General features: G+C 46.1%; 1 protein-coding gene across 3 annotated transcripts in view; it reads left to right on the top strand.

The window, feature by feature from the left end:
• Positions 1-4215: 4215 nt before the first annotated feature.
• Positions 4216-11503, top strand: part of ABAT (4-aminobutyrate aminotransferase) — a 50134-nt gene continuing 42846 nt past the window's right edge. The window contains exon 1 of one of the 3 annotated variants that reach the window (XM_042037100.1): positions 4216-4300. The gene's annotated coding sequence lies outside the window, so the exon portion shown is untranslated. Of the gene's footprint in view, positions 4301-4907; positions 8105-10261; positions 11465-11503 lie in introns of those variants that run through there. The other 2 variants (XM_042037104.1, XM_042037103.1) reach the window with 2 other exon arrangements.

The following is an 11503-nucleotide window of genomic DNA, read 5'->3' as shown; positions in this document are numbered from 1 at the left end:
TATCAACAGAAACTCACCTGCAAGTCCTTCATTTCTGTGAAGGAAGAGAAAGTAGGCACTTAATTTAAAACTTATGAATATTTCTACTTGGCTGTGGAGATTAAGTTGGAAAGTTTTCATTTGGAAAACTGACTTTCTCTTTTGCTAAATAAAGTCATCAGGCAGTTGGGAGCATTTCTGGATCTGGTTGGCAAATCCAGTGGTCATCCAGATGGATCATTTTCTGGAGAGAGGAACATAGAGGAGGTGAAGGGGAACCTGTGGAACCCTTGCAGTGCACTTACTTCTGATGAAAGGGAAGCGTGTCCAAATATTCTTGGTAATGGATAGACTCATGATCTTCCAGGAGGAATCTGACTTGAAGCAAACTGATTGTCACTTTTGTCACTGCCATATGGTGAAAAAACAAATGCCTTTTCTCAGTCCCCATCCCCGTCCCGCTTTTATCTCTCTGAAGAGAAGCAAAAATGACACAATTATAGATACTGGTCAGGAGAAGAACTTGAACTGTTATGCAACATCTCAATAAGCATTACAAACTAATTGCATTAATTTCTTTTAAATCTCTGTTGATGTGAAACTTTGAGAGTTGCTTTGTTGTGAACATCTGTGTGTCCTTTTGCAGTAGAAAAATGTTGAAGACACTCCCTCGATGGGGTAGATTCTGTGTATTTATCATTGCTGGGTGTTCTCAAGTGTAGGTGGCTATTTGTAGGCCATCCTTGTAGCTCCATCTGCTGTACAACACTTTGAGTCAAAACATTTTACAGTTTGTTCAACACCCTGTTCCTTTCTAGTTTAACAGTATTGTGTTTTGGAGTAGCAGCTTAGGTTGCATGCGTGGTTCTGTACTTCTCACCTAGACTTGCAGATGAAGGTACAGTGGAAATAATCCTGAAAAGAAGGTGGTGTTTAATTGGCTGCTTTCTGACAGTAGCTTCAGGAGGCTGCCTCCAGCAGTTTGGGGTTTTCAGGTAACATTCTAGGAAAAAGTGGACATACTTTGTGTGTGTGGTAGGGACTTCTCATTCCTTAGAAGATGAGGACTTAAATTGGATCTCAAGGTTTTATAGCAGATAACTATTGTGAGATTGTCTGTTCTTTAACTCCACCGTTTGTGGACTTCCACATCTACCACTAGTTCCACTCCTTTTCTGTTTTCACCAGGGAATTAAGGGCTTTGCCCCTGGCAGATGCATTTCTGGGTTTTGTTTTGTTTGCTTTGTTTTTTCATTCTGATAAACAACATCTTAAAACTTGGAGAAATAATTTTGTGTGTCTGAGATTTCTACTTACTGAGCTTATTTTATGTTCCAGTTGTATATTTCCCCCCTTCCATAGTGTTGGTGATAGCAATTTTGCAATCTGAATTCTGATGTTTTTGATTCCAAGGAACCCCAATTGCAAGTGTACTTTTTCATTGGTTCAATGAGACCTAATTCAGCTGACTGCTGTGATCCAGTCAGGGCCATCAGTGGGGATCTGTTGCTGGGGGTATAAAGAGAGAGCAGACCAGCTCTTTTGATGGCAATGGATATCTGGGTCCACTTTGGAGTTATGTGTAACTGTGCTCTCAATACATGTGGCAGTGCAGGGTGTGTTAGCAAAGCTGATTTACCTCAGTCCTGTGCCTGAGACCACATTACCTGGACACAGACTGCCAGGAGTGTGAAAGCCAAGAGCTGCTGCTGATTTTAAACAGTTACTGGTGCTGAATATTGGGTAGGGGAAACCGAAGACTGCTTCTGAAAAGTGGGTGCTGAATTCCTGTCTGTCTGCTTGTTCTGACATGTCATGGATAGCTGCCTGTCTCTTAAGCTTGTAGAGATTTTTCAATCTGCAAGTAAATTGAGAATTATTCACTTAATGCTTAGCAACTTGTCTTTAAAATGCAGTTCATCTCCTGAGTCTGATCATGGTGTTTGTAACCTGAACACTTTGGAGGTTCAAGTGAAAGAGGATTTGAAAATGAGCTACTTCTTGCTGCCAGGCTGTCATGCTGTGACATAGTTCCAGAGGTTTGTGTTCTCTGACAGACTTCATCCTGCTGTTGTTCCACTCATCCTGACCTTTTTTGTGTGTCCTTTGCATCTGTGCTGGAAGTTGGTGCATTAACAGAATAAAGGTTCCTCTTGAGAAATAACTGCCTCTTTACGCTGCCAGCAGTGCAGTCAGCTGTGTCAGTACAGCACATTGCCTCAGAGAAAGTTTCTCCCAGCAGATGGCACATGGAATTTCTTTAACAATACCAGCACCTAAAGGCAGTAACAAAATATCTACATGTATATATGTGTGTGTTTGTTTACACATTGCCCAGGCCAGCCCCACTGGTGTGAGCAAGAGGAGATGCAAAGGAACATCCCTAGCCTGCTAGCAGGGTGAGTGTATTCTCTAAGCTTTTTGAGCAAATATTCAAAGGGAATACTCATCAGTACTATCAATACTACAATACTATCGTTGTATCACTCGATAGTGATATGTAAGATGTTAATAATAGTTAGAGACATAACGTAAACAAAACTCCTGCCTCAAAGTTGAGTAAAAATACATGTAATAAATCAGGCAAGAAAGCTGACAGGGAGTTGAACAGAAGATAGCATGAAAAAAGTAAAGTTTACTGCTCTGTAACGGCCCTGCTCAGTTCTTGTTCAATGGGATGTCAGTAGCAGGTTTACATTGTAGAATGATCAGAAGGGGCTCCAAGAAATTATCTGCTCTGTATTCCTCTCAAAGTAGAATTATATTCATCTGAGGATCTTGATGACTGTCTTGCTTCTTATCAAAGGCTCTCATCATAGAGATCCTGTATTTCTCCCAGTAATCTGTTCTAGTGCTTCCTTATCCTTTATGATACAAATGGCTTACTGCCATCTGAATGGCTAAACTGCTGCCTCTCTTGCGATTTTGGACCATTAAACCTTTCTTACTGTAATAAACGGACAGACATAAGGGTTCTGGGCACGGTAAGTGGAAATGAGGAGGCGTAGATGGCCTAGCCTCAAGTGGTATGTGCAGGGACAGAAGGATCCCATAACACCAACTGCAAATTGATGGTGTTGCAGCTCAAAAGAACAGCTCTGGCCACTCCAAGCCCACAGCATTCCTGCCTTGCTTTTGTCCTCTCCAGCTCTCCTGTCCAGTGGCCTTCAGCTACTCTGCCACACTATCTGCTCCAGGATACTCCCTGGAGCCTTCAATGGAGGTAACTGGGGACTGAGCAGGGTCTGACAGCTCCCCTCTCTTGTGACTAAGTGTGCATCCCTTATGGATCGCAGTGCAGGAGTTCTCTGAAGTCACCTGGACAGGGAGAGGGTGCCTGTGTGCTGCTCACGGGAGAGGGGAGGGAGGTGTTCGTTTCAGAAGCGCTTGTTGGCCTTCTGTAGACAGGCCTTAGGTTTTGAAGAAAACCAAGACTGTGAATGAGACATGGAATTCTGTAAGATGAGGGTCCTGGTGGGGTTCAACATGCTTGCCGTGGGTTCTGTTGGGGATGAGATACATAATAATTATTATTGGGTTGGAGTTTCAAGGGCAGCATTGTGTCTGCTGTAGCAGAACCAAGCAGCAACGGAGCAGAAGGGCTCGTTAGGGGATTGAGCTGCTTCAATCCACTACCATCCACAACAAAAACGTGTTTTGGCTAAGTCTGGCTTAGGTGTTGGTGAAGATTTGAGTTTTAAATTTGGAGTTTGACATTATACTAGTTTTAATTTCTAATCAGAGTTAGAAGACCAAATCACTTTCCCAGTAGCTGCCTTTGCTAAATTTAAGTATGTCCCAAGTGGCAGCAGGTAAATACGAGGCAATAAGGAAAGGACAGTGGGTCTTCGTGGAGCTGTAACAGTGCAGGCACGGATTCCAATCGCGGTTAGGAAAGAGGCTCCGCTGCGCTTCTCGCGGATGCGCGATGGATGGAGGAAACAGGCTCCGCTGCCCTTGTCGAGGGTGCGCGGTGGCCCAGGGAGCTGGGGGACGCGGGGAAGGCGGGGAGGAGGGCGGGCAGCCCCAGGCCGGAGGGTCCCTCAGAGGCCCGTGCCCCGCCGGCCCGGGGCCCGTCCCCGCTCTCCCTGAGGGTCCCTGCCCGGCCCCGCCCCTCCCGGCGGGGGCGAGCCCCGGCCGCGCTCTCCTATTGGCAGCGGCGGGCGCGGGGCCGCGGGAGCGTGGCCGGCCCAGCTCAGCCCAGCCCAGCTCAGCCCGGCCCAGCCCAGCCCGGTGCAGCCCAGCTCAGCCCAGCCCGGCGCAGCCCAGCCCGGCGCAGCCCGGCGCGGCCGCCGCAGGACGCGCAGCCCCGCACTTCCCGGTGAGCGCCCGAACCGCGCGGGGCCGCTGCCTTCGCCGCTCGTCGCTCCCGCGCGGCAGCGGGACTCTCCGCGGGCTCCGTCTCCCGCCGCCTCCATCCCCGCAGGCGGCGGTGCCCACGTTGCCGGAGCAGCCCCGCGTCCCCCCCGCCGCTCGCTGATGCCCTTCTGCCGGGTCCCCGGCCCAGCGCACCCTGCGGGGAGCGGAGCGGCACTGGGCCGTGGCCGCGGGGCTTCTGCCGGCGGGCGGGGGTTGCGGGGGCTGGTGCCGTCCTTGCTGCTCGGGGGACCCTGCCCCGCCGGAGCTGAGCGTGGGGCTGGACCCCGGCGGGGCCCGGCGCCGTCCCCGTGGACCCTGGGGACCGCGGAGCGCAGGAGGGTTCGTCGTTCCCCGCCGTTCGGCCGCACCGGGAGGCGGGTTTGCGATGCTCTGTGCCCCGGCAGCGGCACCCCCGACGGGCGGGTGGGCCCCGGCACGGACCTGCAGCGAGAAAAGGGGGGAAAAGGGAACGCGAGGGCACAAAACCCGTGAGAAAACTGCTGCGTACCGCGGGGAGAACGGCGCTGGCTTTGCGTGGAGGGCTCCCCTGGCTGAGGTGTTGCAGGCAGCTGAGTAATGGTGTTAGTGGAGGCCTGGTGCTGCACTTCAGCTGAGGTTCAGCTGGGCTTTTCAGTTTCCTGTTCTCCGGCTGGTGCTGGTGATGCAAAACCCAAGCCAATATCTCATGCTTTGGTTTGATACATGCTTAGCATCACTTCCCTTACCGTCATGTGTGCTTAAAGTAGCGCGGGGCTGTTCAGCCAGAGCTTTGCCTTTGCCTAGCTGGGCTTTTACCTCTGTGATTCTCCATCTCTGTTTATAAAATAGAGAAGGGAATGATATGCAAAGAAACCGAACTATTGTGGGAGGTTTCCAAGTAATTTTGTAATCAGTAATGAATGTTCAGGCTTGCAAATACTGGATTTTGCCCTACAGTTCAAAGGCACAGTTGATGGGTATGGGCTCTTAAAACTGTCTTTGCTCTTACAGATTGAAGCAAGGAATTTGGTAAAGGTTGAAAGTCAACTGGTATAAAAGGAGGGTAATAGTAGGGTTACCTTCTGGAAGCTCTACACTAAGGAAATTACCTATTGAATCCTGTTATAATCTGGTTATTGTGTTATAAATTTAATTGGCAGTTTTTCAGTTCTTGTTGCATTGGTTTTTTATTGTAGTTGTTTTTTCTGTAGTGTGAGTATTGGGCAAGTTGTGTCTGGGGGCAGTTTGTCTTCTCTGACTGGAGTTACAAATGCAGACTTAGGGGTCAGTGATTTAAATGCTGGATCACAGCTCACCATACATGTGCACAGCATATGCAAAGAAGGATAATATCTGGATTTCGTAGTGCTTCTCATCCTTAGTGTTTAAAGCACTCCTGAAACATCACTGGTCTGACTGTATGGATAGGGAAGCTGACAGAGATACAAGGAAGGAAAGCTGTTATTGCAAGTTATGTGCTGGGTAGCTTTTTGGACTGAAAATCTATGTTCAGGTCTTCTGTGTCTGCAGTCTGTGTGTGTGGTTCCTCCTGGACAACCTCAAGTGCAGAGGACAGTGATTCAGACATCTGCAGATAAATGGAGACCTGAGTCAGTGCAGTGTTATTAGACAAGGTGACCACTTGTAAAATATGTGTGGCAAAATGCAATAAAACTGTTCTATTAGTCTTTCATTAGGCCTTTAGTCTTCTGAGAAATGTCAGCCTTGGAGGCATACTGTACAGTGAGGCGTCTTGTGCATCCAGATACAAAGTAAACTCAAATAAGTGGATAAAATTGGATATTTATGCCCGGTGGCAGTAAGCAAGCACAGCATGCAAATAAACACCAAGCAAATCAGTAGGTGTCCTGCTGGCAGCTGTGCTGTCATTGGGAAAGGAGAACGTCCTAATCTGGATTTCTTCAGAAGCAGGGAGGAACTCAGATGCTTGCCAGCCATGTGTATGTGCATTCAAACCAGCTCTTGCTGCCTCTGCCAGCAGTTTGGGCGTCTCCAGGTGGTTCCCCTTGCCATGTCTGGGTGGTGTGGTGCTTAACAGCCAAGTTTGAGAGCAGTTTATCCAATGCCTTGTCTCCCTACAGGTGCAATGGGCAGCAGCCCAGCTGTAGCTGCCTGTGTGTGCAGGTGCAGCTGTACAGGCACCACTCCTGCTCTTGGTGGTGTAGAGTCTTCCTCTGGGTTTGTGCTCTGAGTGTTGGGCCTGAATTAAAACAGCTCAGGTGATGTTGTGATGTACCTCTACTACTGCTTGGCCTCATACATTCAGGGATTAATAGGTTCACAGGATTGGAAAGAGTTCACGTCTGGTCAAAGGCCAGTTGGATCTGCTTCTTGGCTTCTGAGCTTTGTTTCATGACTTCTAGGATTGAGAGTCCATTCCAGAAACACTGTTAAAATTTTTTATCAGTTTCAAGTACAAATTAAATTCCCTTCCTTTCTTATCCAAATGAAAACGGCTCATGGAAGTGCCTCAGAAAAGAGGGCTGTTAGTTGCACTGTGTGTATGTGCAATATGAACAGGGTAGCATGCGCTGTTGTGTCTCTGTTGTAAAGAGATACAGTTATATCTTTAAATCTTACTGGATTGGCTGTATACCAAGAGCTTTAAATCAAATGGGGACTCTTTGAACTTGGATGAATCTCCTTTGTTCTTGGCTTTGCCTTTGTGAGAGGGAGCAAGTAGGAGAAAGGAATAGATCTTGAGTAATTCTCAGATTTCATGTAAGACTTTTCTCATCATTATTGGTTTCAAATACCTTTTTATTCCTCCTTGTATGTTGCAACTTGTCCATCTGTGTGCACGACTTTTGTTCAAGCAGACTTTTCCAGTAGGGCCTTTTCTTCTTTTGCAGTTCTTTTTAAGCTCTTAAGAGTTTTTCAGGCATAGTGATAAGTCTGAATCAAATAGTGAGGTGTCTTATCCCATTTGAAAAAGTAGCATAAAAGAGCTGGATTCCATCAGAAGGAAAGCAGCAGGTGCTGACGTGTAGGGAGCTGTGAAAGTACAGGTAAGTAATGCGAAAATGACACATCAGGAGCACTGAAGCTTAAAGACCAAGAATCCACCACACAGGTAATTATCACTGTGGGCCCATTGCCTATGGAAGGATAGATATGCTTTAAAAGTTATGTAACAGATTTGTCTTTCCAGAGGCTGAAAACACTCTATTCTTTTTGCTGATGGATCTGCTTTCAAATTTCCCTTCTTTATGTACAGAAGATGTTGCCTTAGGGGTCAGAGCTGCTACCAACTAAAAGTAGATAATTTTCCCAGCCACTGTTCTGTGGCTTGAAAACCACTTCTGTCCCCTCTTGGTTTTCTGAATGTTGCAATCTGTTTTATCAGATCATGGTCCTGTTGCCTGAAATGACAGCTATGGTCCAGGAAAATAGAGAACGTGCAATTTTCTTAGCCATATGGTGTTTGTGCAAAAATAACAGTATTCTGGGGGTTTCCCAAAGCATGCAAAGTGTCTAAAACAGAGAATATTGTTGTAAACTATTTCTGTGGCTTTCAGGCTCTCTTCTGATCTGTGGGAGTAGGGTTCTGTACTGCATCCTTGTATTAGATTGTTTGTCTTTCCTTTGACATAATATTTTACTCTTCCTTTTCCATATTTAGCCAGTGTTAGAAATTCAGCAGAAGAATGAGGTAGTAACCTTGCTTATGTGTTGCAGCTCTTGGCTGTATGGAAGAAGAAGCGTGACTCTCTTGCTGTCCAGTAAGAGGCACATCTACTTGCATCATGGAGAATAATTTCAGAGGGTATGTTTTTCTTTTTGAAAAGAAATCCCACTTTTTGCAGCGTGAAGTTTAGGTTCTCTTTTCCTAGTTTGTGAATTTGGAGTAATTTGCATTTTGTGTGTGACAGCTTCTATGGCCATAAATTCTGCTGAGGAAATGGATGCATGTCCTAGCAAGGGCTGGACAGTCATGGAATTCTTTTATGGCACCAGCAAGGAGCTGATCTCACTAAGTGCCTTAGGGATAGCGTTGGGCACCTGCAGTGTCCAGGACACAGGTCTGCCCTAGTGATGAACGTAACTTTTATAAAATGATAAAGCTGTGCTGTCCTGGCTGATGTGAGAAAGCACTGAAGTCACTCAACTAAAAGTACTGCCTTTAGTAAGTGAATGCTGTCAGCTTGAAGAAATGTGAACTTAGTTTTTCACAATTTAACAGTTCCCCTTTGTAATGCCTTCTGCCATTATTTCAGTGAACCTCTCTCAGTTTTTATGCAGGAAATAAAATATTTGTGTAGATGAGTGCTTGTATTGTATCAAACTCCTCCTTTGGGCTCTGGCTGAAAGGCAGTGTACTATATAACTTCTGTGGCAAGGTGCAAGGCACTTTAAAGGCAATAAAGCTTCAGACTTAGTGACTTTCCCATTTAGATTTTGTGATTTTTCCTGAAATGCAACTTGGTGTTGGCAGGTAGTGTTTACCTTCTTGTGACTCTTGTAAAAGTCTTGGCAGTTTAAACACTAACATCTAGTTCTGGTGTTTCAGGGGGATGTACTGCAGCTTGCTGAAGAATTCATGTAAAAAGTCAGTATGTCTCAAATGCACTCCAGGTGACAGGATGAAGTGCCAAACTTACTGCTTTAGCTGTGTAGCTGTAATTCCGAGAGTAGAAAAAACTTCTAAACCTGTCTCCAGCTTTCCCTTATCTCAAACATTTTAAAATATTCCTTATTCCAGAAGGAATTTCCCTTGCTGTCTCCAAACAAAGTTCAGTTTTAATTTTACAAATGACTATACATTGCTTTGCAGCTGTTGTACCCATATATAATTCTGTTTTACTTAGGAATTTTTTAGCAATGTCCTCAAAATGCCTGAAGTTTGAAACCTGGTATAGTTCCAGTACCTTGAAAATTGGCTGGATAACAGAAAAAATTGCCCAAAGAAATTGGGCAATCCTTACCTGGCACGTGCTTGGGGCTAGTGTATTGGAATACACTCGTCCAATTTAACCCTGGCCTGCTTGGGATATGACAACGTGCCTTTTCTAAGGTGTGGGCAGCTGCTGGGAACCCACACGAGGGTGACTGTTCTGGGAGTGCATCCCTGAGATGTCTTCCCAAGCAGAAAGCTGTTCCTTTGCCTCAGGAGGGGACTGCTGTTGTGGGAGAAACCTGTGTGTGCTTCCTTTGGTTTATAGTGCTTTTGTATTCTGTGTTGACTCCCTTAGGGTGCTTTTTGCTGGGTCAGTGGAGAGGTTTGGATTCAGGTTGCCGTGTCAGAGTCTGTTCCCCACAGACCGTGCTGCTGTCCCAGCTGTATGGGCTGTGTTGGGGAGCATGGATGATCCTGGAGTCAGGATCAGCGCGTCTCTTGCCCATTTCCTGTCATCTCTTCTGCCATCTGCACGTCACGAGCTCCCGATTTCCTCTGCTGGAGTCTTTCAGCCTGCCCGCAGTGTCAGTGTGATGTGCTCTCCATTTCCACTGCTCTTCCCACACAGCTTCCCAGCCCTTGTGTTCATGGTGTCTCAGATCTGTTTTAAGAGCTCTTAGTCCTACCTGTGAGCTCTAAAAACAAATGCTTCTACCTGGAAGACCATTACTGCTCTTCAGGAGGCACAGCAGAACATCCGCTGTCCTGCTGGGTGAAGGAGCTGCTCGTGTGGAAAGGGAAGCTGGCAGGGGGACGGGGTGAGCTGAGGGAAGCAGTGGGAGAGGTGCTGCCCTGCCCATGGTGTCAGTGGACAGCTCAACCTGGAGTACTGTGGGTGGAATGTTTACAGGAAATGTGTCAATGTGTTACCCAAGAGCGCGGAATGCCAGCACGAGGTTTTCTTTCTAGTTGTTTGTTGGGGTATTGGGTTTTATTCAGGGCTTTTTTTTTTTTTTCCCCTCCCCTTGTAACTTTGGTTTCATCACTGGTTTCTCACAGAACGGAACAGTGGGTGTTAGGAAAACACATAAATTAGTGATGATGTTTTCATGGTGTCCTATTTTTGATGTTTGGCTCAATTTTAAAGCATCCAGATTCCATCTGTAAGCCTTGCACTGGGCAAAGCACAGGGCAGCAAGTTCCTCATGGAAATTTCTTCCCCAGTGCTGGCTGATTTCATGCTGGGTTCATTGCCTGTGCTCTCAATGCTAAATCACCTCTTCCTCTTTCCTCCCTAGCAAATGAACAATCCTACAGATTTTTTTTTTCACAAGACATGTCACCTCTTGTCCTTCCAGGCCTCTTCCTTTCTGAATAAGGTAGGGCAAGAATACAGGCTTCAGAAGCCACTGAGGAAAACAGGAAAAAAAATCAGTTTGCAGGGAAAGGAAAGAATAATATCTCTCATTTGTATTTGTAACTCATCAGGCTCAATGTTGATTAAAGACTTTGAACATCACCACAGCATGCCAATTTTGGCTTCCTCTTTCAGTGAAAGATGAAGTTTGCAGAGGTTCTTGGCAGCATCTCTTGACAGCAAACACAACTGAAATAAACTCATATGTTTTTAATTGGTCTGGCAATAATACAGAAAAGTACTTAAGTGACATAAATATCATGAAGATTAAGTATTTTAAATAAACTTGATGCAGTAATATTTTCTGTTTGTATTATGTTTCCTCCCAATTTGTCTGTCAGTCCTTCTCAAATAATGGGAACCAGCCATCTTGTTCTTCTCTGTTAACTCTCTTTCCACATCTGTCATGAATTACACATTTTTTGCAAGGTGCTTGCTTCATATTGATGTTGTGATGTTCACCAAAAAAAATTAGGGCACTGGGAGCAGGATGGAGGTAGTAAGTTTGTATTGAAGCATTTTTAACAGCTCTCACTGTATATATCTGATCATATAAAGGATTGCCTTGGTGGGAATTAGAGAATATGACAGGTAGAAAAGCTGTTAGAAACCAAACCAAACTGCTCTGGACAGATTTCAGGCATGATGCTTCCTTCACAGCAACAGGCCAGAGGGTAATCCTGCCACAGGGTGCTGTGGGCAGGTTACAAGCTGTGACTTCTCCATCCTTAACAGCTGCATCACTTCAGGCAAAGCTGAGCACACTGACACTGATAGGCCCCCATGGCAGGTGTGAGGGATGGGATTTACCTCTACATGGACCGAGCTGCAGGTGTGAGGGATGGGATTTACCTGTATGGACCGAGCTGCAGGTGTGAGGGATGGGATTTACCTCTACATGGACCAAGCTG

The sequence above is a fragment of the Corvus kubaryi genome, unplaced genomic scaffold, assembly GCF_017639235.1.
Source record: "Corvus kubaryi isolate FWS band 111438036 unplaced genomic scaffold, C.kubaryi_AGA036_p1.0 37387, whole genome shotgun sequence".
In the NCBI taxonomy this organism is placed as follows: domain Eukaryota; kingdom Metazoa; phylum Chordata; class Aves; order Passeriformes; family Corvidae; genus Corvus; species Corvus kubaryi.
The sequence above is the reverse complement of the archived record's forward strand: the minus strand, read 5'-3'. Positions and strand labels throughout refer to the sequence as shown.